Below are 23,069 nucleotides of genomic sequence, written 5' to 3' on the forward strand. Positions count from 1 at the left end.
ATTTCATGGGAGCACAGAAAAGGGGATCTTGTAAATTTTAACAAATCTGTTCAAAATGGCTTAAGGATGGCAATATTGTGTGTTAGTGTGCAGATTCACATGGGACCTTGTTCTGTCTGTTTGGGCAGTAAGGTACCATGCACATGAGCCCTATATAAGACATAAAAATAAGTGTCAATGATAGCAATGCAGATAGTATTACTTCTTATAAATAATAATTAATGCTAATTAATGTTGTCTTTGTATGTTGTGGCTTGGATGAAACTCTGGCAGACATGTTGCTATGAAATCTCCACCCACAAAGATCTGCTGAACGAGCAGTATCTGGTGTAAGGGCATCTGCCCTTGTAAATGCAAAGAATACAAACTTTTTCTAATGACTTTTCTTTTTTTCTATTTCTTTTTTTCCTTTGTAGTGTTCCCTCCCTCCTTCACTCCGCCTCCCCCAAGACATATCAGGCTTACAACTTCAGAGTCTGTCTGCATGCAAGTGTCTCTAGGAACTGCAGACATGGAACAAATGCGAGATCAGATCATGTTCCTTATGTAAGCTTATACATAGTATTTCATGTTAACTGAAAATAGCACATGTAATATCATGTTCTCCTATAATACCCACATGAACATGTAGATGCTGACATACTTGTTCAGGGCAGGCAATGCCCTTTCCTGAATAGGGTGGGGGGCAGCTAAGCCCTGCTGCCATGGCTGTGCCACAAGATGCAGGAACGCATGCCACACAAACTGGTGCTAATAGGGAGGCTGACGCCTCCTCAGCAGTCCTTCGTAAATCTGTATCTGTATGTGTGCCCGCACATATGCATACTATTTTTCCTCTGTTGCTTCCCTCCCACTCTGAGCTGCCTTCCTTTCCAGGCTGCCCTCGAGCCAGGAGGTCAATGCTACCACTTCTTTTTTACCAGTCATGCTTTTCTTTCTATATTTTTTCCTCTGATTGTTACTTTCCATCTGTCCAGTGGAGGGGCAGCAAGAGCCGTTTGGCTGATTTAATGTTTTTCTGGGAAGGAAAGGATAAGACTTAGAAAAATAGGATGCTGATTTTTGCCGTAAGGTAAAATGTGTAGGGGGGGGACATTCTTTTTCTTGAGGGAGGAGATTTTTATTACCAAGGAGGAAATTTCCACTAACAGAGCAGTTTTATCTGCGTTCCTCCTGAGACAGGCTGTGTGCTGTTGATATGGAGGATCTCGGGCTGAATGACCAATTGCCATCACAAAATCATCCAGCTTCCTAGAGGAGAGAAATCAGTTATGTGTGGCCTTGCAAACAAGAATTAAAAAGAGGGGAGGAAATGCCTGGTTGTTCCTGGCTTGGCAGGAAGGGTTGCAGGGTCCCTGGTCACTGCATTGACTTCCAAACACCCTTGCTAAGACCTGTAGACCAGACCTTTTGCTCGAGCAGCTCTGTGACTCCATCAGCTGCCTTGCAGGGGATATATGCTAGAGAAAAGCTGGGCCTATGGGGCTGTGCTAGCTGGCTTTTCAAAGGTAAGACATTCAGCTTTCTTGTTTGTTTGTTCACTTCCCACTGGGGGATCAGTTTTATGTCGAGATGACTTGACTTGATACACACCTCCTTAGCAAATATGTTGATTCAACATTTAGAGGATCATGTTTCTTTGTGGTGCAGAGTTATTTATTACAATATTTGTGGTAGGCTGATGACACTGTTGTGATGATCAAAAACAGTAAGTTGTGTATTTTTTTAAGAATGTGTTAAACCAGTTCTGTCAAAATAGAGCAGAAAACCACCAGTGATTGTTTAGACAGTTGAAAAGGAACAATTCCCCACAATTTCTGAAAACACTGTAGGTAAGGATTTGACTGAATGTGTATGGAGACCTATACTTACCTCTACATTTCTGAAGCTGAGTGTAGAGTACTATACTTGTTTTGTGTAAGTCTGGAATCTGAGAAAACTAGAATTTTTCCCTGAACGTGCCAAAAAATATCTGCATAAAGTAGGCTACCTTTAAATGTTCAGATTTCCTCTGCTGAACTGCTCTGGCAGAAGTGAAACATTAGGATAGCAAAAATGGACTACACCTTTCTTCTTAAACTGAGGAAGCTGGTAGAAGGTGGGCAGGGACCAGGGAGATGGCACAGGTTCTGCCAGTTCAGTGGAAGGTTATTAAGTGGAAATCCTCACAGACCAACCTGGCACTGATCTTACTTAACATTTTCATTAATGCCTTGGGTGTAGTAGGTTGGAAGCTGCTGATGAAATTCTCTGCTGACACAAGGCTAGGAGTCATTGTTAGTGTAGAGATAATGTCCAGTTCTTCCCATACTGGGACTGTGAGGGCAGGAGCGATGAAACAAACTGAAAGTTTAATAGCTGAGGGCTTTTGCCTTTAGTAGAAATTGTTGGTCCCTGCAAGCCCATGCAGCATGAGGTGGGAAAGAATGTGGTAGAGAAAGATTTGGATATGCTAATTGACTACAGAATAACTGTGAGCTGCTGGTGTAGTCTGGGAAAAGCCAAATAGAAATAGAGTGGTCATTAATGGATAAGGTTTATAATTAGGAGGTTACTAAAAATGAGATTCTTAATAATCTCTCAGCTGGAGTAGGAAAGGCAGCAAACCTAACTGGAGCTTCATGAACCGATGAACAGGGAGTCCTGATGCAGGAGCTAACAGTATCAGGAAAGAGTGTAATGACACAAGGCCAACCCAGACCTTATTTCCAGTGCAAGAGGTGTGTGTGGTTTATTTAGCTATACAGTGCTGTACAGAGAAAGGGAAATTATTGTAGGCATTGCTGATTATAATTCTGAAATCCAATAAATAAATTTAATATTGAATGATGATGTACCATCTTATTTCTCTTAATTTTCATTAATTTCTCCATGTATGACATATTCTAGACTTTATAGAACTCATTATTTGTAATTGGTCTTGTGTCAACAAGATCAGATTGTCTGCCATTAGTGACAGTTGGCTTAATTTAATAATAGTACTTAGCAGTTATGTAGTGCTTTTTCAAATCCCTATTCAAATATTAGTTAATTAGTCATCACATCAATTACTTTAAATATTATCAGGTCTTTTAAAAAGATGGGTAAGTAGCTGTTCTTATCCATATTTCAGAGATGAGGAAATTGAGACAGAGATGGGCACAGTTACATCTCTGTGTATCTTTATATATAGGTATTTCAAAGGTGTCTATCATTTCAAGGTCTAACAAGTCTTGTTAGTGCCCACTGAAGCCAATGGAAATCATTCTAGAAACTTCAAAAGCTCGCCTTGCTGCCAAATTGGATTATTCTGAAAAGGCCAGCTTCCTAATATTACCTGGTCAGTATAGTGCACTTTGAGACCAGTCAATGAAAAACACATCTGCCCTGGCGGTCAGCACCCTTAGTGTTGCTGTAGAGGATGAATGGAAGCACTCAGAAATGAGGAGGTTTGCTCAGTGAGTGAGGTCCTGAGGTGAGGCTCTGGGACTTTTGTGTGCTCTGTTTTCGAGAAAAGTTATTTAAGAGCTTTAAAATATTGCTAATCTGAGGATGAGATTTTCCAAAGTTCCTAGGTACGCGTCGCCTGTTGATTTTTGGAAGGAGTACCCAGCTATTTTGACAGTCCCAGAATATATTTTTCAGTCTATTTAGGCATCCACATGACTTTCAAAACCTAGCCCTGCACTTCAGTGGTACGTGGGAGTTAAAACTCAGGAAAAGCTCAACAGAGACTTGCCTGAAAAATCCAAGACTCAGCAACATGTTTTTTTATGTTGCTTTTTAAAACCTGAAGCTGTGTGGAGAAGAAAAAAGAAGACAGACAAGAAATCTTAGCCTCAAGTGTAGTGCTAAAGGACCTTGGAAATCCTTTACCTATGAAGTGGCAGACAGCTTTGTAGTGTCAACTAAATGTGACATACCTGGTCAAAGTTTGACCATTTATGTGCAGTCTTACGGTTCAGCTATGTTCACAGACTAAAGAATGTGCTGTCATGTATATTTATTCAGAGGTATTATTCCTTAAGCAGTTACTATGCTTTGCATAAGAACTGTCTGTTTTTGCAAATATTCCCACCCTTAAACTTGTTAGGATTTGTGACAGATAGCATAAACCAAGTGAAAGATCATATGTAAATCAGGTTTTTATCAAAATATATGAATGATTTTTTTTTCTTTTAATGTTAGTGCTTGCTTTAATGCTATTAGTCAATAATGCAGTATGCCCCAAGCTTTGAAAGATAATATTAAATGTGGGCAAGCAGAGGACGGTGTTTTCCTCATTGTCCTGCCACATGCTTTTAAAAGCATGGACATATTGCAGTAGCAAGAACATACAGAACAATCTTTTCTTTGGGTCAAAGCCCTATGCTGTGCTCACAACTAAAGCTTTTCATGTTTGTTACTTGTTACTCAACAGCAATCATGAAATGACAGACATTGTAAGGTAAACCCCTCCTTAGGCTTATGTCTGTAAAGAAAAAGTGATGAGAAAGAGACGTGTTCCTCCACATGCTTCACGATGTCAGATATTATTTGGGCATTGCAGTCAAACCAGTGTGTTTCTGACAGATCAAAGAGGTGAAATGAACCAGAGAGATGAAGTCTACTGAACCAAGCTCTTTCTGTGTGCTGGCACATTAGCGGCATATGTTGTTTAGACTCAGAAATGTGATCAATAGTAACGCAGTAACAAATGGCAGCTGCTGGACCCAGTCTCTGGTTTTGGCTTCCCTTCGGTATAGAAGGGGTTGTTTCTTTCTGACCTTGTGAATTGTGTTAAGAGCCATAGCTCTGGTTAGCTGCATCTTCCAGAAAAATGAAATCCGAGTTGGATCCAGGATGCGTATGGCCACTGGCACCACCCTCCAGAGTGTGAGCAGGGGCAAGCCTGGCTCTCCTCATCAGGATGCCTGCTTCCTCCCAAGGGCAGCTGCTTTCCCTGTTTACTGCTAGCTACAGTGTTTGTGCATCTTGGTTGGTGTTCAGTCAGGAGGGTGTTGTGCTTGTGCAGTGGAACCCCAAGATAGCAGATGTGTTCCTTTGTGTCTGCTGGAAGAGTGGCAGCAATGGTCTGGCCATGCTGGCAGTTCTATTGCTCTACCACTTCCACCCCTGTTCTTGTCCTAAACCCCGAAGGAGAGGTGTGCCTTCATCCTTGTAGTTCTCAATAACAAAATTCCTCTAGGTGCCTTTACATTCTCTCCTTCCAAATTATATACATGCAAGCAATTTTTCTGAATGGCTTTGGAAAAAATTAGATCAAAGTTTCATTTTCTCACTCTGATTCTGCTTTTGTTAGCCATGTGGGATTTGTTTTATCTCCTTATGTGTTTTTTTCATTAGCAATATTGTTGCTTTTCTACTAAAAGACATTTAGAAGGAGACTCTCCCACATGTCACCTAGATACAATGTATGTTTCAGACCTCAACCTTTTCCCCCCACTTTCACTTCCTCCTTGGGTTCCTGTACCTGTGATAAAAGTCCTGACAGAATACCAGCAAGCAATTACAGTGGAATTACGTTTTTATTTTGTCAATGTAATGGGCTAAGTATGATCTGAGGGAAAATCGTGGCTTTGGTTCATGGCTAGTGCACAAGAGTTTTTCTTAATATGAATTCTTAGCTCTCCTGCTCCTTGGCCTGAGCACATCATTTAACTCTGGGCCCCAGTTATCCAGCCTGCAACCTCAGGATAATGGTAAGGATCCGCATGTTTCCTAAAGCTTAGAATGAAAGTGCAATAAGTGGCTCCTTTTTGAAAAGGAGAAGGAGGTCTCGGTCATCTGATCTTTCTAATGACCAGACTTTATGCTGTTAAAAATGGTTGAAATAAGATTTGGTCTTACAATAGAAACAAAGTCATGTCATGGGTGAAGGAGATGCATAAAAAGTCAGGTAGAGATCTGCCGTAGAAAATGGTGAAGGTAGCAAAATTGCTTTTAAAAAAAATCAGATATTATTCCAAATTGTGCAAAAACTGTAAATGGATAATAATTTCTAGGACTGCTTGAAATGAAGCTTGCTAAGGGCAGTCTCAGGCTGTCTCCTATAGTCAAGCAAATTTCTTATTAAGAAAATGAATGGGAGTTTGTTGAAATTATTGGATTGTAATCATCAGTTCTTTCTTTTCTGGTGGTCCTTCAGTTCCTCTCCTCATAGTGCCAAAAGCCGTACTTAGGTTTCACAAATCAACATATGCAGAGAGAGGAATAAGATTATTGTGCTAAAGATCGCCATCTCCCTAGAGTACAGAAAAAAGTCATATACACATACACATGCTCTGAAATGCATACACATAAAGAAAAGATGACAGCCTACTGTAAATTAGTGTAGCTTAATTGAAGTCAATCAAACTGCTAATTTGATTTAGTCAAACTGTACTAATTTACACCAGCAGCTGAGATTTTGGCCCTTACTGTTTATAGCTTTCAAATATATGGAGCCAGTTGATTGCTAAACTGTTTATTAGGTGTGGTTCCAGGATTACAACAGTAATTATTTTACTGAAACCCTTTATTTTCAAAAATGCATGTTTCAGATTTACATAATAGGACTAGACAATGACTAAGGGGCAAATTATACCAAGATTATTGCGTGCACTTACGCATGTGTTATGTTTTTATGACTCAGAATGGAGCTTGTTTGTGTTCCACCTTTGGACAGAGGTGTCTTTGGGGGGTGTCAAAAACATTGTAGAGCACAAGAATTACAAAAGAGTCTCAGCCTGTGGAATTCTGTGCCAAGACATGATGCTAGACGATAAAATATTACTTAAGTGTGAAGGTGGGGGACTTGGTTATGAAATGCCAAACGGTTTTCCACAGCTCTGCTCCTTCAATATGGCTTTTATTCCACCCTGAGAAATGAGGCCTTCAGTGCTAATCCTGCCTGTGAAAGACCTCTCTTCTTTGCTACCTGATTCCAAGTGCTGTCACAGGAGCGTTTGGAATTCAGAATGGTATTTTGGGTGGTGGTTGCCTGGAATTACCCACTCTCAGCACCTTTCCTCATGCCAAAGGATGGTGTTGATAAGGACAGTAGCACAGTGCTTTGAACAAGCTTTGAAGTACTGTTTTTCCTCCCTTTCTTTTGGTGTGCTTCACAGAATAGTTTGCATCCATTTGATATGCAGGAAAGCTGCCAGCAATCTTCTGTCTGCAGAACCACTGCAATGAGAAGAGCTTCAGTTCATTCAGCACTGGTGCCTGTGTTGGGACTGACAGAGCCCGCCGCTCCTCCCTGCCAGGTGATTGGGCTTAGTCCTCTCTTTCCCAGTGGAGCCTTGTCAATCAGCAAGCCAGTTACTACTAGATTTGATGGATGCTGATGATGGTAAGGACGCTTTCGTGTAGGTTGGATACTTGAATGAACCTGTTCAGCCTGGTTGTTGGTAGGATCTTCAGTCTGAAGGAGAACGGCTTTAGACTCTTATCTCTTGAGCTGTGCAGCCTCTCTCCTGGCTTCTTGGTGTTTACAATAATTACCTTAACAAAATAGATTATCATCTGCTTGCTGTCATCAGGTGTGCAAAATGGTTGTTGGAGGGTTCAAGACTGCAAGATTTGCTTTCTTGTAGCCAGAAAATAAATTAGTGAAAACATTGCTCCAATAATCCCCAGCCCTGACCTCTTTAATGGATCCTTAAAACTAAATGCATATAAATAATTATCTAGGTTTTGTAAACAACATGAGGTAGAAAGATACAACCCACTCTGGGATCACCAACTTTGACAGCAACTCTTTAAAAAAGAGGTGTCTGTGAAACAACTTACTGTAACTCTTACAAGTTTGCAAAATGACCTCAATCTTCATAACTGCTTGTTAAAGGGTTTTCTAAAAAGAGCAGCAACACCTGGAGGCTCATTTATCACTGTCTCTGCCTACTGGCGATCCCACCTACACACTGAAGAATGACTACTAACATAATATTTATGCAATAAACCAGCTGAAATGTGTAAAAAGAAAAGCCTTCTGTAGGTATGGTAGAGATTAAAGAAGTATTTGAAGTCATTGGTTATTTTCTGCTGCTTGATAAACAGGGAGGATTCTTTTGGTTTCATGGCACAGCTCTCTTGAAAAGAAAAAGACTTTCTGGTATCCATTCTGACACAGGAAGGCCGACTAAGAACAAACAAGTTTTCCTGTTATGAAATAAGTCGTGTGCCGTCGTTCCCCCCCCCCCCCCCATTTTCATGCTGGTAAACTATGCTGTCATCTTCTGCAACTCAAATCTATTGAGCAGGGCTGTCTGAAAAATCTCTTGAAGCCATTTGTTCTTCTTGAGCATCTTTAATGATGTTCAAAAGCTTCTGCCCTGCAAGACCAGCCTGATAATACCTAGAGATGTTAAACTTCTCTAACTGAAAAATGCTGTGAAGGCTCCACCTAAGACCCAGGTGTGTAGAGTGTCCAGCAATAGAGGTGCAAAACTTACAGAGGAGTCAAAGCTACAGGCAGAACTGGAGCCCTGGAGGTGCATTGGTAAGCACAGGCTCAGCCTAAACCCTACAGAGGTGAGTGGAATGACCTTGTATTAACTTGAGACAATCCAGCAGCTTTGGTTGTAAGCATCAATTGGTCCTGTAAACCAGTTCTGACTTTGTGTTTACAGACAAAAGGGCTCTCTCCTTAGGCTTCTGTCTCTCCTGTGCATTGAAATTCAGGAATGGCCATGAAAACCAAATTTTATCTTAGATCTCCAGGTCATCAACCCATGGAGTTCTTAAACAATAAAAGTCCGTTAGTGGTAGTACAAATATACAGTAGCTATGTTGGTCAGTATAAATGAAGAGGACTATCACTTCAGATCATGTTGGTCAGACTAAATTATGTTGGTCAGTCTAAATAAAAAGGACCATCTTTTCAGATCTAGGAAGCTTGGCACCTCTGGACTAGCACTTTAAAACCATGTATGATAATTCTGTTGGGTCATATGTTCATGTACGGTGCAAGTAAAAGGATTGTACAAAGGAAGAGCAACTTGTATACAGACGGTCAGGAAAAAATAGCTCTGTCAGAGCACAGGGAACGTAGCCACCAAAGATGAGCTGGGAGACACAGTGCCCGTGCCCTCGTGTTAGTGACTGACCACAGGGTGGATATGAAAATATGTTGTAGTCAGCAAGAGTCCTTACTGGATGGGATGATCTGTCTTCTGTCCACCAGCTTTTTTCAGAACAAAACAACTAAAACACAATAATGAGCCAAACAAAAGAAAGCAAAAAAAAACCAGCAACAACAAAAAAAAAAAACAAACCCAAAAACCAAACCTAATCCAGAACCACTCAGGGCACACAAAAGTAACACTTTGGAGCTCTCCAATACCTCTTCATCAAGGCTTTGACCAGAGATAGTTTGCCCTTTAGTTGTGTTACTTCAGCAAAGAATGTCACCAAGTCACCAGTTTGTATGAGTAAGTAGCTGGGAAATACTTCTTCAGGAAAAAGCCTGGCAGGTGTGAACATGATTTGGGAATGCTGTTTAAAATAAATAAATAAATAAAATTACCAGCCCGGGACATACAACAGGAATGTAGCTGACAAGACGCATGAAGTAATCCTACTTCACTCAATGCTGATAAGGCATCAGCTGGAGCACTGGATCTGATTTAGGGCTGTGCCTTTCTAATAGGATGTGAGCTCATTGGGGAGAATCCAAAGTGAACAAGGGAATGGTCAAAAGTCTGGAAAATCTAATGGTAAAGAGAGCTTGAATGAATTCTGGTGTTTGTTTTGGTTTTTTTTTTGTGTTTTTTTTTTTTTTGTTTCCTGAAGAATGGAGGATTTCAGAGGGAGAAAGATTTAATAAGGATCCTCAAATATATAAAAAGCTCTGGCAAAGAGAAGACTAATCAGAAGATAATTGTATCTAGTATAATCCTAACTGGCTCTAATTGCAGTATGTGAGACAATAGAGTGGATATTCAGGAATAATTTGTAGTGATAAGGATAGTGATTGCCTGGAGAAGTAGGTGAGTTTCTGTGAGTGGAAATCTTTTAGAAAATGTAGGTAAATATCTGTGAAGAATGATGTAGGAGCAGATGATTCTGCCTTGAGGAACCAAAAAGAACAAGTTTATTAGATTCTTTTTAGTATTTTGTTGTTTTATTTTTCTATTTTTTTATGGAGAAAAGGAAACAACAGAGAAGATAAGACTGCCAAAGGCTTATGATGCCTTTTGAATTTTAAGATGCAATTCTATCATGGTGCCATATATACAGATAACTTCCTCATCATGTAACATGATTGCAGTCCACGTAGACCTATCTCACTGGTATACCCAACTGTCTGTATGAGTTGTTAAAAGAGGAGTACCACAGGGCAGTACCTGCACAGCACAGAAGATGTCATAGCAGCCCTCCACTGTCTGAAGGAGGTGTACAAGGATGCTGGGGAGGGACTCTTCATAAGGGACTGTAGTGATAGGACAAGGGGAAACGGGTTTAAACTCTAATAGGGGAAGTTCAGGTTAGATATAAGGAGGAAGTTCTTTACTGTGAGGGTGGTGAGGCACTGGAATGGGTTGCCCAAAGAAGCTGTGAACGCTCCATCCCTGGCAGTGTCCGAGGCCAGGTTGGACAGAGCCTTGGGTGACATGGTTTAGTGTGAGGTGTTCCAACCTCCATGGCAGGGGGGTTGGAACTAGATGATCTTAAGGTCCTTTCCAACCCTAACTATTCTATGATTCTATGTGGTATGGGTTAATCTTGGAATGTCGTAGCACAGCCAACTTTGTCTAGAGCATATCTCCATGTGGTATAACTCACAGGATTTTCTTTTTCCTTGTAAGAATATAGATAAGAATTTAATTGGAACTGGTAGAGAACAGATTGGCTAGATAAAGGCTATATGCTATGCATAAGATGTTACTTGCAAAAGCTGCTTGGAACTTGTAATAAGTGCTAGAAGCTATCAATTTGAGCTTTAGTGTCAGCAAACAAGGGAAAAAGCAGAATCTGAAACTAACCAAGCTTCTTAGTTGGCATTTAGGTGAGACTTGGAATATTATCTTCACTTTTTTTTGTTGTTTTAAGGTGGGGGGGGAGCAAGAATTGGAGAAAGATGATGAAAGGCTTTAATTAAAACACATGGAGACTTGGCTGTTCTGGGAATTTTCATGTTTCTCCAAAAAAAATGGCTAGAAATCTGAGAGTTTTGGTTTTCAGATAATAATAGCAAGTTGACTGCACATAGAAAATGTTATGTCAGGATTGTTGTGAGTCCTTAGGGAATGTGAAAGCAGGTATCTCATATCTCATGTGCCCTATTATATGTTGGAGTTGAGGCTTCTGGCCAAATGTTTCTCTCCTATAACGAACTACTGTATCTTATCAGGAAGTGAAACCATCAGGTGTTAAAAGAGAGGGAGCCTGGTGGGACAGTCTGTTTAATACAGGAAAATGCATATAGCTACTCGGAAATATAACCATTGGGCTATATGTTGAAGGTTTTTTGAAAGATGTTGTTTCTTGTAAGGAAAACAATGCTCTGTTTGAGAAGGAAATGTGCAGATGGTGTGGATAGTTCGTAGGGCAAAGGCTGCTCCTGCATCTCTGACAACTCTAGTTTTCTTTGGGAGACAGTAAAATGTGCATATTACTGCACAACAGTTGTCAACTTTGTCCATTTTGAAGAGCTTACAGGGATGAGAGTGAGCTGTCTGATTTTTTCCATTTTTCTTTTCTTTTTTGTTTAAAAATCATTCTGTACCACATGCTATGGACAGCAGAAAATGACAAGGTATCTTCTTTAGATCTCTGCTTTGCTGTGCTGAAGAGATGCATATGCCTAGTCTAAGAGAAATGTCAGATGGGTCACACTATTACATGGGGTCCTGTGGTGGGTTGATGCTGGCCAGCAGCTCAATACCCACTCAACCTCTTCTTCACCCCTCTCTCTCCTCTGTGATGGGGAGAAAAAAGAAAGAAGATGAAAAGACTTGTACATCAAGTTAATGACAGCTTAATAAGGAAAGCAAAAACTGAGTGTGAAAGCAAAGGAAAAGGGAATTTATTTACTGCTTCCCAACAGCAGGCAGGTGTTCAGTATTCTCTTCCTGGGAAGCAGGGCCTTAGCACAAGTAACAGTTGCTTGAGAAGGCAAGTGCCATAACTATGAACAGCCCACGTCCTTCTCCTTTTCCCTAAACTTTTATTGCTGAACCTGATGTTATACAGTAGGGGCCATTCCTTTGGTCAGCTGGCATCAGCTCTCCTGGCTATGTGCCCTCCCAAGTCTTGCCCACTCGCAGTTTACTTGCTTTGTGGGGATGAAAGAAAGACTTGATGCTATGTAAGCACTGTTTAGCAACCAAAACATTGGTGCATCATCAACGCTTTTAGCCACAGATGCAAAAGTATGGAACAGCATGGGCCACTTTAGAGGAAGTTAACTCCATCCTAGGCAAACCCAGTACAAATCCCAAGAAGAATACTGGTCCAGTGGCTGCATAGCTGTTTGCAGTGTTTGTATCTGTGTTTTACTTGTTCAATATCATACTTCTATCTTTTTGCTGTGGGTGGAGGGGCCTTGTGTGCTAAAAATCTAAACTAACAGTTGCATGTACAAAACACATTTGCAGGAAGCTGTAAATGTGATGAAATGGCAGAGACAAAAAAACCAAACCTAGAAAAATCAAAACAACCTGCTGCAGACTTGCCCTTTAAACAAACAATTGGGAAATGCCAGATACTGAAACACTCTTAATTTCTTTAGAGATTATCATAACTTTTTAATGGAGTGATTTGATATTGTTAAAAAAATCCAATGAAACTCTTTGTCTTGCTATTCCCACCATGCAAAAGGAGAAGGGAGCTTAGTTTTAACTTCAGTTTTCTCTAGCAACACTGCTGGCTTTTCAAGTTGCTTGAGATCTGAACATGATGAAAGGCAGTTATCCAAAAGGAAGCAAAAGCATTCCAGGAAAGGTAATGTGTATATGTTTCCACTCCTGTGGGAAGATGGAGGTGCATTCAGACTTTAACACCAGCAATGTCATAATGCTAGCCTCTATAATTAAGTCGTTAGGGTGCTAAATGTAAGGAATTACTGTTTTGACCTCTTTGAATCAACTTGACTACTAGGCTGAGATTAATCAATTTATCATATTGTGCCAAAACCCAGCAGGAGCGGCCATCCTCTGTCCAAGAGGCAGGTTTAGGTAAAATGTCAGAGGATTTCAAATGCTATTTTCTTTCAGTTCTTCTAATTTTTCAGTGAAGGTATAGCATATATTTTAGCTTTTGTCTACAGTTTTTGAAAATCAAATACATTTCAATAAAATCTGAGACCTACACATGTTATGGGGGTAAAGGCTGGCTGATGCTTAAGGAGCTAATGTGGGACTGAAGAACAACAGGTTTTTTTCTTTGCTCTGCCACAACCTTCACCAGTGAGCTTTGTCAATTTAATTTTCCTGTGCCACTGTGCTCCATCTGTAGTTGGGATAACAGCTTTTTGTTGCCTCACAGTCATCACTACCTGTATGTTTTATGAGATGCTGACTAGCAAATCCCACTTGTTCCCTGAAATTGCCACATTCCATGTAGATGTCTAAACACTGGAAAGATTTGAAGACCGTAATTGCTTGTGTGACAAAATGGGATCCTTCTTTTAGAGCAATTTTAGTTTGATAATTTGCATTGTTTTTATTGCATGATTTACAATTTGCAGCAATAACAATGTGTATTCTCAGGCCATTATTTTTGATGGGAGTATAAATGGGGATATAATTTTTATCTCATAATGAAATGATGACAGATATACATAAACATATAGTAACACATTAAAAATTCCCACAGAATTGTAAGTCAAGCGTCATCTAGAAGAGGCCAGGAGACTGAGCTACCATGTTATTGCAGGCAGACCTGGTAATGACACAGACAATTAAGGCTGACTAACTTTTTCATTACGTGACTTTTGTTGCAATTGCTGATAACATTGCCAAAGTCTAAACCACTTGGGCTTGGATTTTCCATGCCAGCTATTTGGCAGATTAGATTGTTGTTATTTTTGAGGAGCTCTTGGTGAAAAATGGTTCAACCATTTCTAAGAATGATGTAAGGAGGAAAATACACTGTTTTTTTCACTGAGTCCTTTGCTATTGAGCAAAGGCTGAATCTTAACTTGGGAAGCTGGACTGATCTGAGATGTATTAAAAAGATGTAGTGTTGCAAAGTTAAGTGTTGAGAATTTACAGCATGTTTGAATAAGGGCTGTCAGTGTAGTGCTACAGCAGGACCATGGTGTTCATTCAGAAATAATTTCTAATCACGTGATTGCATGCCCACTCTTCTAGTGGGTTTCCATCACATTTAGAGCAGAGATGGACCATAGCACGAGATGTTTAGAGGTCCATGCGATTGAATACTGCATTGGAGTAGTCAGTATGTCAGTAAGAGTTAAGCTTTAAACATTGGCAGCTTTACGAAAATCTGGGAAAAAATAGATTATGAGCATGGAATGCAAAATTAGAGGGCAACTTTGAGATATACCAATGTCTCAGCTCTGGTCTATATGATAGGGGTAAGGTAGTTCTTCCTTTCTCAAAGGAAAGATGTTTTATGATAATGAATTAATGAGAATTTCTTTGTTGCTTGGGGTTTCGCCTCTCCTTGCCCTGAAAGTGCTTAGATACTTTAATGACAAATATGACAGAGAAGCCTGTGAACCCATTCATGAATGCTGGTTTTAGTGTTGTTGTAAGAGGTTGTGTTTTAAGTGTTTTGTGTTAAAGAGGCAGAGGTCCTGGGGAAAATCACCTGTCATCATGTCATTGCAGAATGAATACACACAAGGAAGGCTTGCATGAGTTTGCACAAGCAACCATAAGCCTGATGCTCTCAATCCTATTAATTTTTGCACCCTGATTTTTTTTTTTTTTTAAATGCATTTTGGCATTCATGGTAGGGGGGTTATGTGTAGTTTTCAACATGAAGCTGTACATTAATAAATATAAAATAAAAACCTAAAATGTTCTCTTCAAGTTTAGAATTACTAAAATGTTATTAATAAAGCCTCAAATGTGGCTTTTCAGACTGCAAGTAATCCAACTATGGTTAAACTCCACTTTCTGTTGCACTTGATGGGGGATGAGGAGGCGGGGACAGACTTTCGGGGTGTCCCTACTGATTCCAGATATTTCATATGGCAGCTTTGTGTTACATTATAACATGTATTAAATGTATGCTTAGTTATAATGTGCTCACTGGTGGATTCCCATCTGTGCAAGATACGATGAAAAGGGAGAATTATAAGTGGAAGTAAGGCAATATTGGCTGATATAGTAGGTAGTTAAGACAGTTTGATAGCATTACTGTTGTCAATGTTTTGATAACTTTTACAAATGGGTGAAGAGCAGGGGGCAGCTAAGGAAAAATACAGTGAAGTAGCCATTGCAGACATTAGAAAGAGCCCCTTAGAAAAGCATGACGATGTGAGAAAGCCAAAAATTACTGCTTTGAAAACTCACCAAGCACAAAGATGGAATTGGGTCTCCTGGACTAACGGCAGGCAAAGTCCCTCTGCATGCTGCATGAGGGTGGTGAGAAATTTGTGATGAAGTTTTCACAGCCTCCTAGTAGCTTACTCTATGAAAAAGAAAGGGTCTGTGGGAGAAACAGCTTCTTTTCTATTTCCTTTTGGAGTTAGCTGAGCTTGACTGTAGCAGGCTAAATCCTTCTGCTGGAATGAAACCTGTAATGGTGGCACTATTTGGGAGCAATGATATGACAGCCCTTGAATACTATTGGTTTTGAGGGAGTTTGATGCTGAATTGTGTTCCAAGAGAAATGAGAAAGTGCTGCAAAAAGGTGTGAGGCAGAGAAAAAGAGAAAATATGTGAAAAATGGAACAGGCATTAGTCATTGTGAGGAATCGACATAAAAAAGATAATAGGAGGAAATGCAGTGTGCCAGACACATCTTCAAAGAGTACCATGCATTGTAGAAGATTAGCTTCTGGAGGTAAGTGAAGTAGATCATCTTATTTTATTTACTTTGATGTCTTTCATTCATGTAGAAAAATGTTGATTTTTCTCTTCCTCTTTTAATTGAACCACCTCTGCAGAAAATACAGGATTGAGTTACAAAAATAAGGTCTATTGTAGTCAAACAAGTTTTGTAGACACAAACATTACTCAGAAGCTTACAAAATCTGAAACTGTGAAAGATTCATATGTTCTGAGTCAAGACTTTTGCAGTATCTCTTTTGCCTTCTGAATACAAACTGCATACCCTCTGTGCAGTTTTACTGTGATTATCCTGGAGACAGAAGACTAGCTTTGGTCACTGCCTCAAGTGATGACAAACATTTTTTTTAAGCAATCACCTGCACTGTCTGCTCTGCAATAGTTGCAAGTAGTATAAATAGTTTTAATGAGCATTAGCTTCAGCAGTCAACGCTGAGCATGGGTTACTTGGAACCTTGGATCTTTTTCAGTAGCCCCAGCTGTTCCTTTATTGTTCCTCTATTTTGTGGGGTGTGAGTGAATGAGGCTTATGTCGTTGGTTATTAGGCATCCAGCACTCATCAATATCAAAGTGATTTTGTTTCCCCTATACTTCAGAGGTCAACAGCTTTTTCTGCACCCAGGGGGATTGACCAGTAGCTCATGATTTATATATTAAATCGAGTTATCCCTGTTCTTGTTCCACAGGTATCAGTGGCCAATTTCCATTGGACTTTTGTGCACTCAGATGCTCACATGAAAATGTTTGTGTTTGGTTTGCTTTTGTGTCGCATATACTGGCTAGAGCAAGGAAAACACGAGAGCTACTGCAGGTGACTTCTCGCGCCACCCTTATGGAGTGTGAGAAGTTGCTTATGGAGTTACTTCTCAGAATTACCAGAGGTGCCAAAACTCTTTAAGTTTCAGCCAAGTGTGTGTGTGCTTAGGAGTTCAAAGGAGGAAACCAAGGACATGTAGGAAATGTTTCAGAAGCTGTCTCAAAAATTTTGGTGCTGAAATAGGGGCTAAAGGAGTGAGGGAGGTTTAGTTAAAACTTGGACGCATTTTTTATCAGAATTTTAAATGCCATATAATCAAGTGCAATGTTATTAAAAAAAAACCAAACCCAAAATGTCATCTGGTCATGACAGTTGTAATCAGGTTATTATACTGAATAAGAATTCAGTAAAAAGAAAGTTCAAGAGCTGGGAACACAGCTAAGTAGAAAGATGGAAGGAGGCACCTTATGTGAAGATGAAGAGAGAAAAGGCAGGGAAATTACAAATTTGTCCATCCACAGTGATGATCTCATACTTTAATAATACATGTAATGTGTCTTTGTTTTTCTCCTTAGATATGTCATCACTAACAATAGGATGAATGTGGTATCAGTCAACAGGATTGGAAGAGTTGCCATACTTTGTGCCAACGCATCTTTGCATATAGCTTATTTGGTAGGAACATGGGGAATGAAACATTCTGGATCTAATTCACCCCAACTATAAATCTGGTCGATGTTAAATGATTTACAGCATGGGTGTGCTTGATTCAGTATAGCTACTGGAAGGAAATTATTTGTTTATTTTAGACTGTTATTTTTTAAGTGCTACAGAAATGTGACAAACTGATGCTGGTAGGGGGAGGGAAAGCATGGATCTCTACTCACATAAGTTGAATGTCTGATCTGGTTTTAGTGGGTAATAACTTGGATTTAATCCTTAGTAGCCTAGGTTTGTTCATTGGTTTGCTGAGAGGAAAGTTGTTGTTTTGTTTTTCTTTTTTCTCCAAAGGAAATGCCGTCTGTTTTCCTTCTCTAACATGCTCTCCTACATCTTCAAGCAGTTCTGTAATTTCAACCATCTGTTGTTCTGCCACTGCATCAACAGACAAGGGGAGGAAGTGACTTCAGATTTTCAGCTATATGTAATTTTTTATTAGTATGTCTGTGTAAGCAGCTATTAAAAGCAAGAAAGAACGTGTAAATGTAGAAAGGTGCTATCCAGTTTAACTATGTCATGAAAAGAGATGAGTCTACCCCCACCCACAAGACTACCTAGAAGTTGTATTTATTTTTAGAGGGAAGGAAGTATAAGTTGCTCATGTTTGACTTCCAAAAACATTAATATCCTATATCCAAAGAATGGGTCTAAAGATGTTAATTTCTACCCACAGAGGTGCTAGGAACTTGCACAACAGAAACTTTAACTGATGTTAGAATATTTCAGACATACTACTTAGTGTCCAAGATTATTTGGTTATTATTACTGCAGTATATGTTCTTCTTTTATGATTTCTGTGTACACATAAAGTACACACATAGAATCCAATGCTGCCAGGAGGGGAAAATAAATGGAATCAAACAGGTGCAAGAGCTCTACGAATAGTCAGAGTGTGCAGTAGTGCCTTTTAATTTCTTTGGCTGTAAGCTCTCCTAGTATTTGTTTAGTGCAGAGCTCAAGTAACCAAGACACTTGTTTCATCCCTTAAGTCTCATCTGAAGTTGCTAGCTTTTAATTTGTACCTATCTTTTGAAAATGAGTTAATCCACCTAGCTGGCTCACTGGAGTAATTCATTGGTTGGCTGGTGTCTTTTATGTACAGCAGTGGTTGACTGTTCACAAAATCAGTGTTAAATAGAGTAAGACCCCTTTATCTCATTCAGACTTCTAGCTGGAAATGCAGCACTCCTCCTTGATGCTGCATGCTCACTCTTCCCATTGACTCTAATGTAGGTTACAGGTAGATAGTCTGGGGGACTAGTATTAGGGAACAAATTCAGTAGTTTGGAGTGATGTGTAAAAACTAGATTTGATTGTGTTTGAGAAAATCAAAAGGTTTTCCTACCTGGCCCATAGACCAGCCTGCTGTTTGTCATCTCGGTTCTTCAGAGGAAAATGCAAGTTAAACAATTTCAACTGGGATTACTGTTAGTGTTCCCTATTAGACTTGTGAATTCACTGGCTTTGCTTATAGAACTAGTGGGAGAGGGGTGAGGGGCAGGAAGGGCAGAAGACCATACTATTTCAAGGTACCTCACAACAATTTTTGGAGTTCACTAAACCGTATTACCTCACTAAATCTTTGGAGGTGAAGTAAGGTGAACCTCAAAGACCAATTACTTGCATACACAATTAAGGTAAAGTGTTTGCATCCAAAAATAAAGGGTGTCATCTGTGGTGACTAGCACAATATACCAATATGCATGCAGTCAGTTTTGGACATGAGCAACCAGAATAGCCACTGAAGGCCTCAAAGCCTGGGACATCCCTTCAGGCTGAATTAAGAAATTATAAGTCATCTAATGTGGGAATGAAAAAAAGGGTAGCTTAGTCTCTGCCTAGAGCCCCAGCAGGTAAATGGTTCTGTATAAATGTCTAGATCAATTAAATTGCTTAACAGTAACTATTGTGGCATTGCTGCTTTTGTTAGACTAGAGTCAGTTGTTACAGTAATGAGCATCGCATACAGTTTTAAGTCCTGACATTGTAAATTACCTCTGGTAGCACCCTCAGGCTTGATCCAAAGTGGGGCTTTGATGCTGCAACACTGAGTGTTATATTGCCGAGCTTTTATGTGGCTGGTCCAAGGTAAGCAGACACCTCTGTCAAGTGCCTTGGCCCCATACAAGTATGTGGGAAGAGCAAGGCACATCAGGATCAGGTAGTCAGCTTTCTATTAGGAAATGCTGAGGATACTGTGGGATTTTTACCAGCACGTAGCTACCTGTTACACTCTTCATTCCAAAAACAGAGCTTGTCTCTTCTTCTCTGAAACATGGCAGAAGTGTAGGTGGAGGTGGCCTTTTGAACAGGAGCCTAGTGATTAAAGTACTCCCCCAGGTTGTGGGAAATCTTGCTCAGTTATTGCTTTTGCCTGAGGGAGCTCAAACTCACCTCCCAGAGAGTTTCCTAAATAATGTGCCTATCTGCCCTCTGCAGAGCAGATACTGACCCTGCTGTGGAATTAAAGAGAACTAAAGGTGAACTAGGCTGGAAATCAAGAGTAAGACAGTGCTTCCAAGGAGCACAGTGACTTCCCTCTTCAAGGGCCATTTCATTCAAAATGTTTTCACCATGCATAGGGTAGGAACCTGTCTTCAAGATTTCCTTCTTCATGTAAGAAGAAAGTGAGGGCTTTCAGTTCTGGCCAATGAAACAATTTGAGTGAGAGAAAAGAACAGGGTATACTTCAGGGACCGGGGGGGTTTGCATAGCAGATGAATAATGTGCATTTGAACTCTCTGTGGCTGGCTCTAGCATGGTGGTGGCAGAGTGGTCTGACAAATGAATTAAGAATGATACGGGACTAGAAAGAAAATAGTAGCTGCTACTGCATGTTACATGGTACAAGTGTGTAGGGGTGCTCTGCAGACTCCTGGCAGATCAACGCAATGAGGAGAGAAGAGCAGAAGAATGACGAATCTTTGGATTTTGCCTTGCTTAAGTGGGAGTTACTCAGTGCTGTTGAGGGTGGGGTGCTTTGTGGCACATGCATACATAAAACTTCAGGTGTCCTGACAACTTGAAGTTCATATATGGAGGCATGTGTAGAATAAAGGTATCAACTGAACTGTGTTATGGATCCACAGCCTTGGATTTGATGGAATTTGGGTATTTTGGTCCTTTTTTGGATGTATATTCTTGTCCTGTATCAGATCATTATAATTACTTCTAGGACTGTGTAAACAAAATGATTATGCCATGAGTAAATTTGTACCATAATATTTGGGCCACACAAAGTGGTGTAAACTAACATTTGCTTATGACGTATTTCTACACACACTCTGGAGTCCTCATAGCAGCAAGTGTTAACAGAAGTAAATGAGAACACAGCAAGGGTTACTAGATGGTTTTGTCTTTGGGCAGTTTTAGCATCATGATTATGCTTGTGATTCAGTTGGTTCAGTAACTTTCAACTCAGAGTCCCCTGAAAATTGTATGCACTGGTGCCATGAATTCAGCATTCTGTTCTAGTCACCTGGCTGTGTTAAGGCACTGCCACTTCTTTCAAAGCAGTATCTGAAAGCAGCCAAAGTGAAGGCAAGGACATCTTAAAAGAGGATTGGCTAGCCACGGGGTTTAGTGTTGAAGCATGTTATAGACGAAACCAAACAGCAAAGAATATTTCATACTTTTGGCCCTGTCCATATGCCATTATATAACATGTCATCAGGTATTTCCTAGTACGGTGGGATACTGGAAAGAAGAGAGATTTAGATCATATTCCAAATACCAGTGCTGTCTGGGAGAAATATTTCTTCATTTTCATGAACTAGAAATTTGCACTGGTTTTATCAGGTGAAGCCTTTAAAGGGCCTTTAAAACACAGCTGGTTGAACACTCGTTTACAAGAAGGGCTGAGCAAAAGTAAGAGTATTTTTTCTTTATAAAAATTTACATTTAGTCTGAACTGGAGCAAAATAATAAATAGTCATAAATTCTCAAGGAACAAAAGGTCCAAAATTTTGAACAAAAGTTTTGAACAAAAGTTCAAAATTTTATGTTGCTGGTAGAAAAATATATATATATATATATATATATTTTAATTCTGAAATGGTACCGGGAAGTTGTAGCACATTCATCTGTCTGTGATCCAACTGATCAAATGTCAGATCTTACGATGTAGACATCCTCATCTGAGTATGTCTCTCTAGGATCCATTTTAGTCACTGTAGAGAAAGAGACATTTCTAGAATGACATTCATTTCATGCTAAACCAAACTGTTAAATAGATCAGATAAATCAACACACTGGAAGTGTAGTTACCTGAAGTTATCTGAGATGAATCCTACCTCCTGTGTATTCACTCTTGTCCCATAGTCAGGGAGAAGTACCTCTGCTGTGGTGTAGCTGCTATGGCTCCAATAGCTCAGTTAGGGGGAGGGATTATGTTTCCTTATTGGAAGTGTTATCTGACCAAAATTCCGGATCAGTTGCAGCTGAGATAGTGAAGTATAAGGTCATCTTCTCTCAGCAAAACACTCCTAAATCCAGTCTATCCCTGTTCCCTTCTCCCCAGCTTGCTATACTAGCTGTCAGGCTATGCACCATTAATGAAGGTCCTATTTAAACTGTTGCTGTTGGCATTACCTGCTGGGTCACACGATTTTTCGTGTGCTCTTGATGCTCGTTATTTATTTATTTTTATTTTTCAGGTTAAGAATGAATAGCGAATGAGACAGCTTTGGCAGAAGTTTTCTGAGAAACTGTCATTCATGCTAGAATTCATGGAACCTTTTTGAAAATACTCGGCAATTGTCCAAAGACTCATAAGGGGGGGGGGGGGGGGGGGGGAATAAGAGTAATGGGATCTCACAAATTGTTGATGAGCTGTAGTCAGCATTCTGGACTTGATTTGATTTTTGACCCACACTACCTTGCATTCGATTTTGTTAAAAGCTCAAACTCCCTCTTTCTAGTGATTCTTATGATTTTGAATTAGCAAACAGCTGCCAGGAAGCATGTGTGTGTGTTTGCAGGAGTCTTTGATAACTATAATCAACAACTATGTTTGAAATATAGCGTTAACTTCATCAACAAATAGCCTGCCAGTTCTGTTAGCTCCCTTTAACCCAAGAGTTGCTTTCAAAGGTTGGATCTTCTTTCATACAATACTATGTGTGAGCTTATAGGTAGCTAGGTGTGAATTCATGCTGAACAGTAACAGGCTTGATTATGCTTAACAGCCTTGGGACGGTAGCTTTCAATTCACTTCAATTAAGACCTTAGATTAAAAGTAAGTCTTTAAATTACCTGTACACTGATATTATACAGGCAATTGCAGCAATACTTTTTGCCCAGGCTACAGGACATATGTACCACTAATGCATATAGTACATGTCCTGTAAAATTTAACAGTGAAGAGACTACCATCTCCTGGCATTGTAGACAAGTAGACAAAAATCATCCAGTCTGGGTGGCTCATGTTAACTGGGGCTATATGTAGAGCTTAGACTGCTCTTGATGCAGTGGCATTATTATTAATGTTAATAAAACATAAATGCATTTTTATAGGATGTTTGTATGCAAAAGCCTTTGGACATTTAAAAAATACAACAAAACATACAGTTATTTTCCATTAAAAACTGCAACATATCCCAGTGAAATTGGAAACTGGTAGGAGAGCAGAAAATACCTGCTA

At 39.8% G+C, this 23,069-nt stretch overlaps 1 long non-coding RNA gene across 1 annotated transcript in view; it reads left to right on the top strand.

The window, feature by feature from the left end:
- The first annotated feature begins 1,194 nt into the window (after positions 1 to 1,194).
- The window catches only part of LOC134163166 (uncharacterized), a 160,229-nt gene continuing 138,354 nt past the window's right edge, over positions 1,195 to 23,069 (top strand). Inside the window, exons 1-2 of the long non-coding RNA XR_009964599.1 lie at positions 1,195 to 1,508; positions 7,089 to 7,315. This is a non-coding gene — a long non-coding RNA (uncharacterized LOC134163166). The remainder of the gene's footprint in view (positions 1,509 to 7,088; positions 7,316 to 23,069) is intronic.

Source organism: Pezoporus occidentalis, unplaced genomic scaffold, assembly GCF_034315485.1.
Source record: "Pezoporus occidentalis ecotype Australia unplaced genomic scaffold, CSIRO_AGI_Poc_V1 ctg2, whole genome shotgun sequence".
Lineage (NCBI taxonomy): Eukaryota > Metazoa > Chordata > Aves > Psittaciformes > Psittacidae > Pezoporus > Pezoporus occidentalis.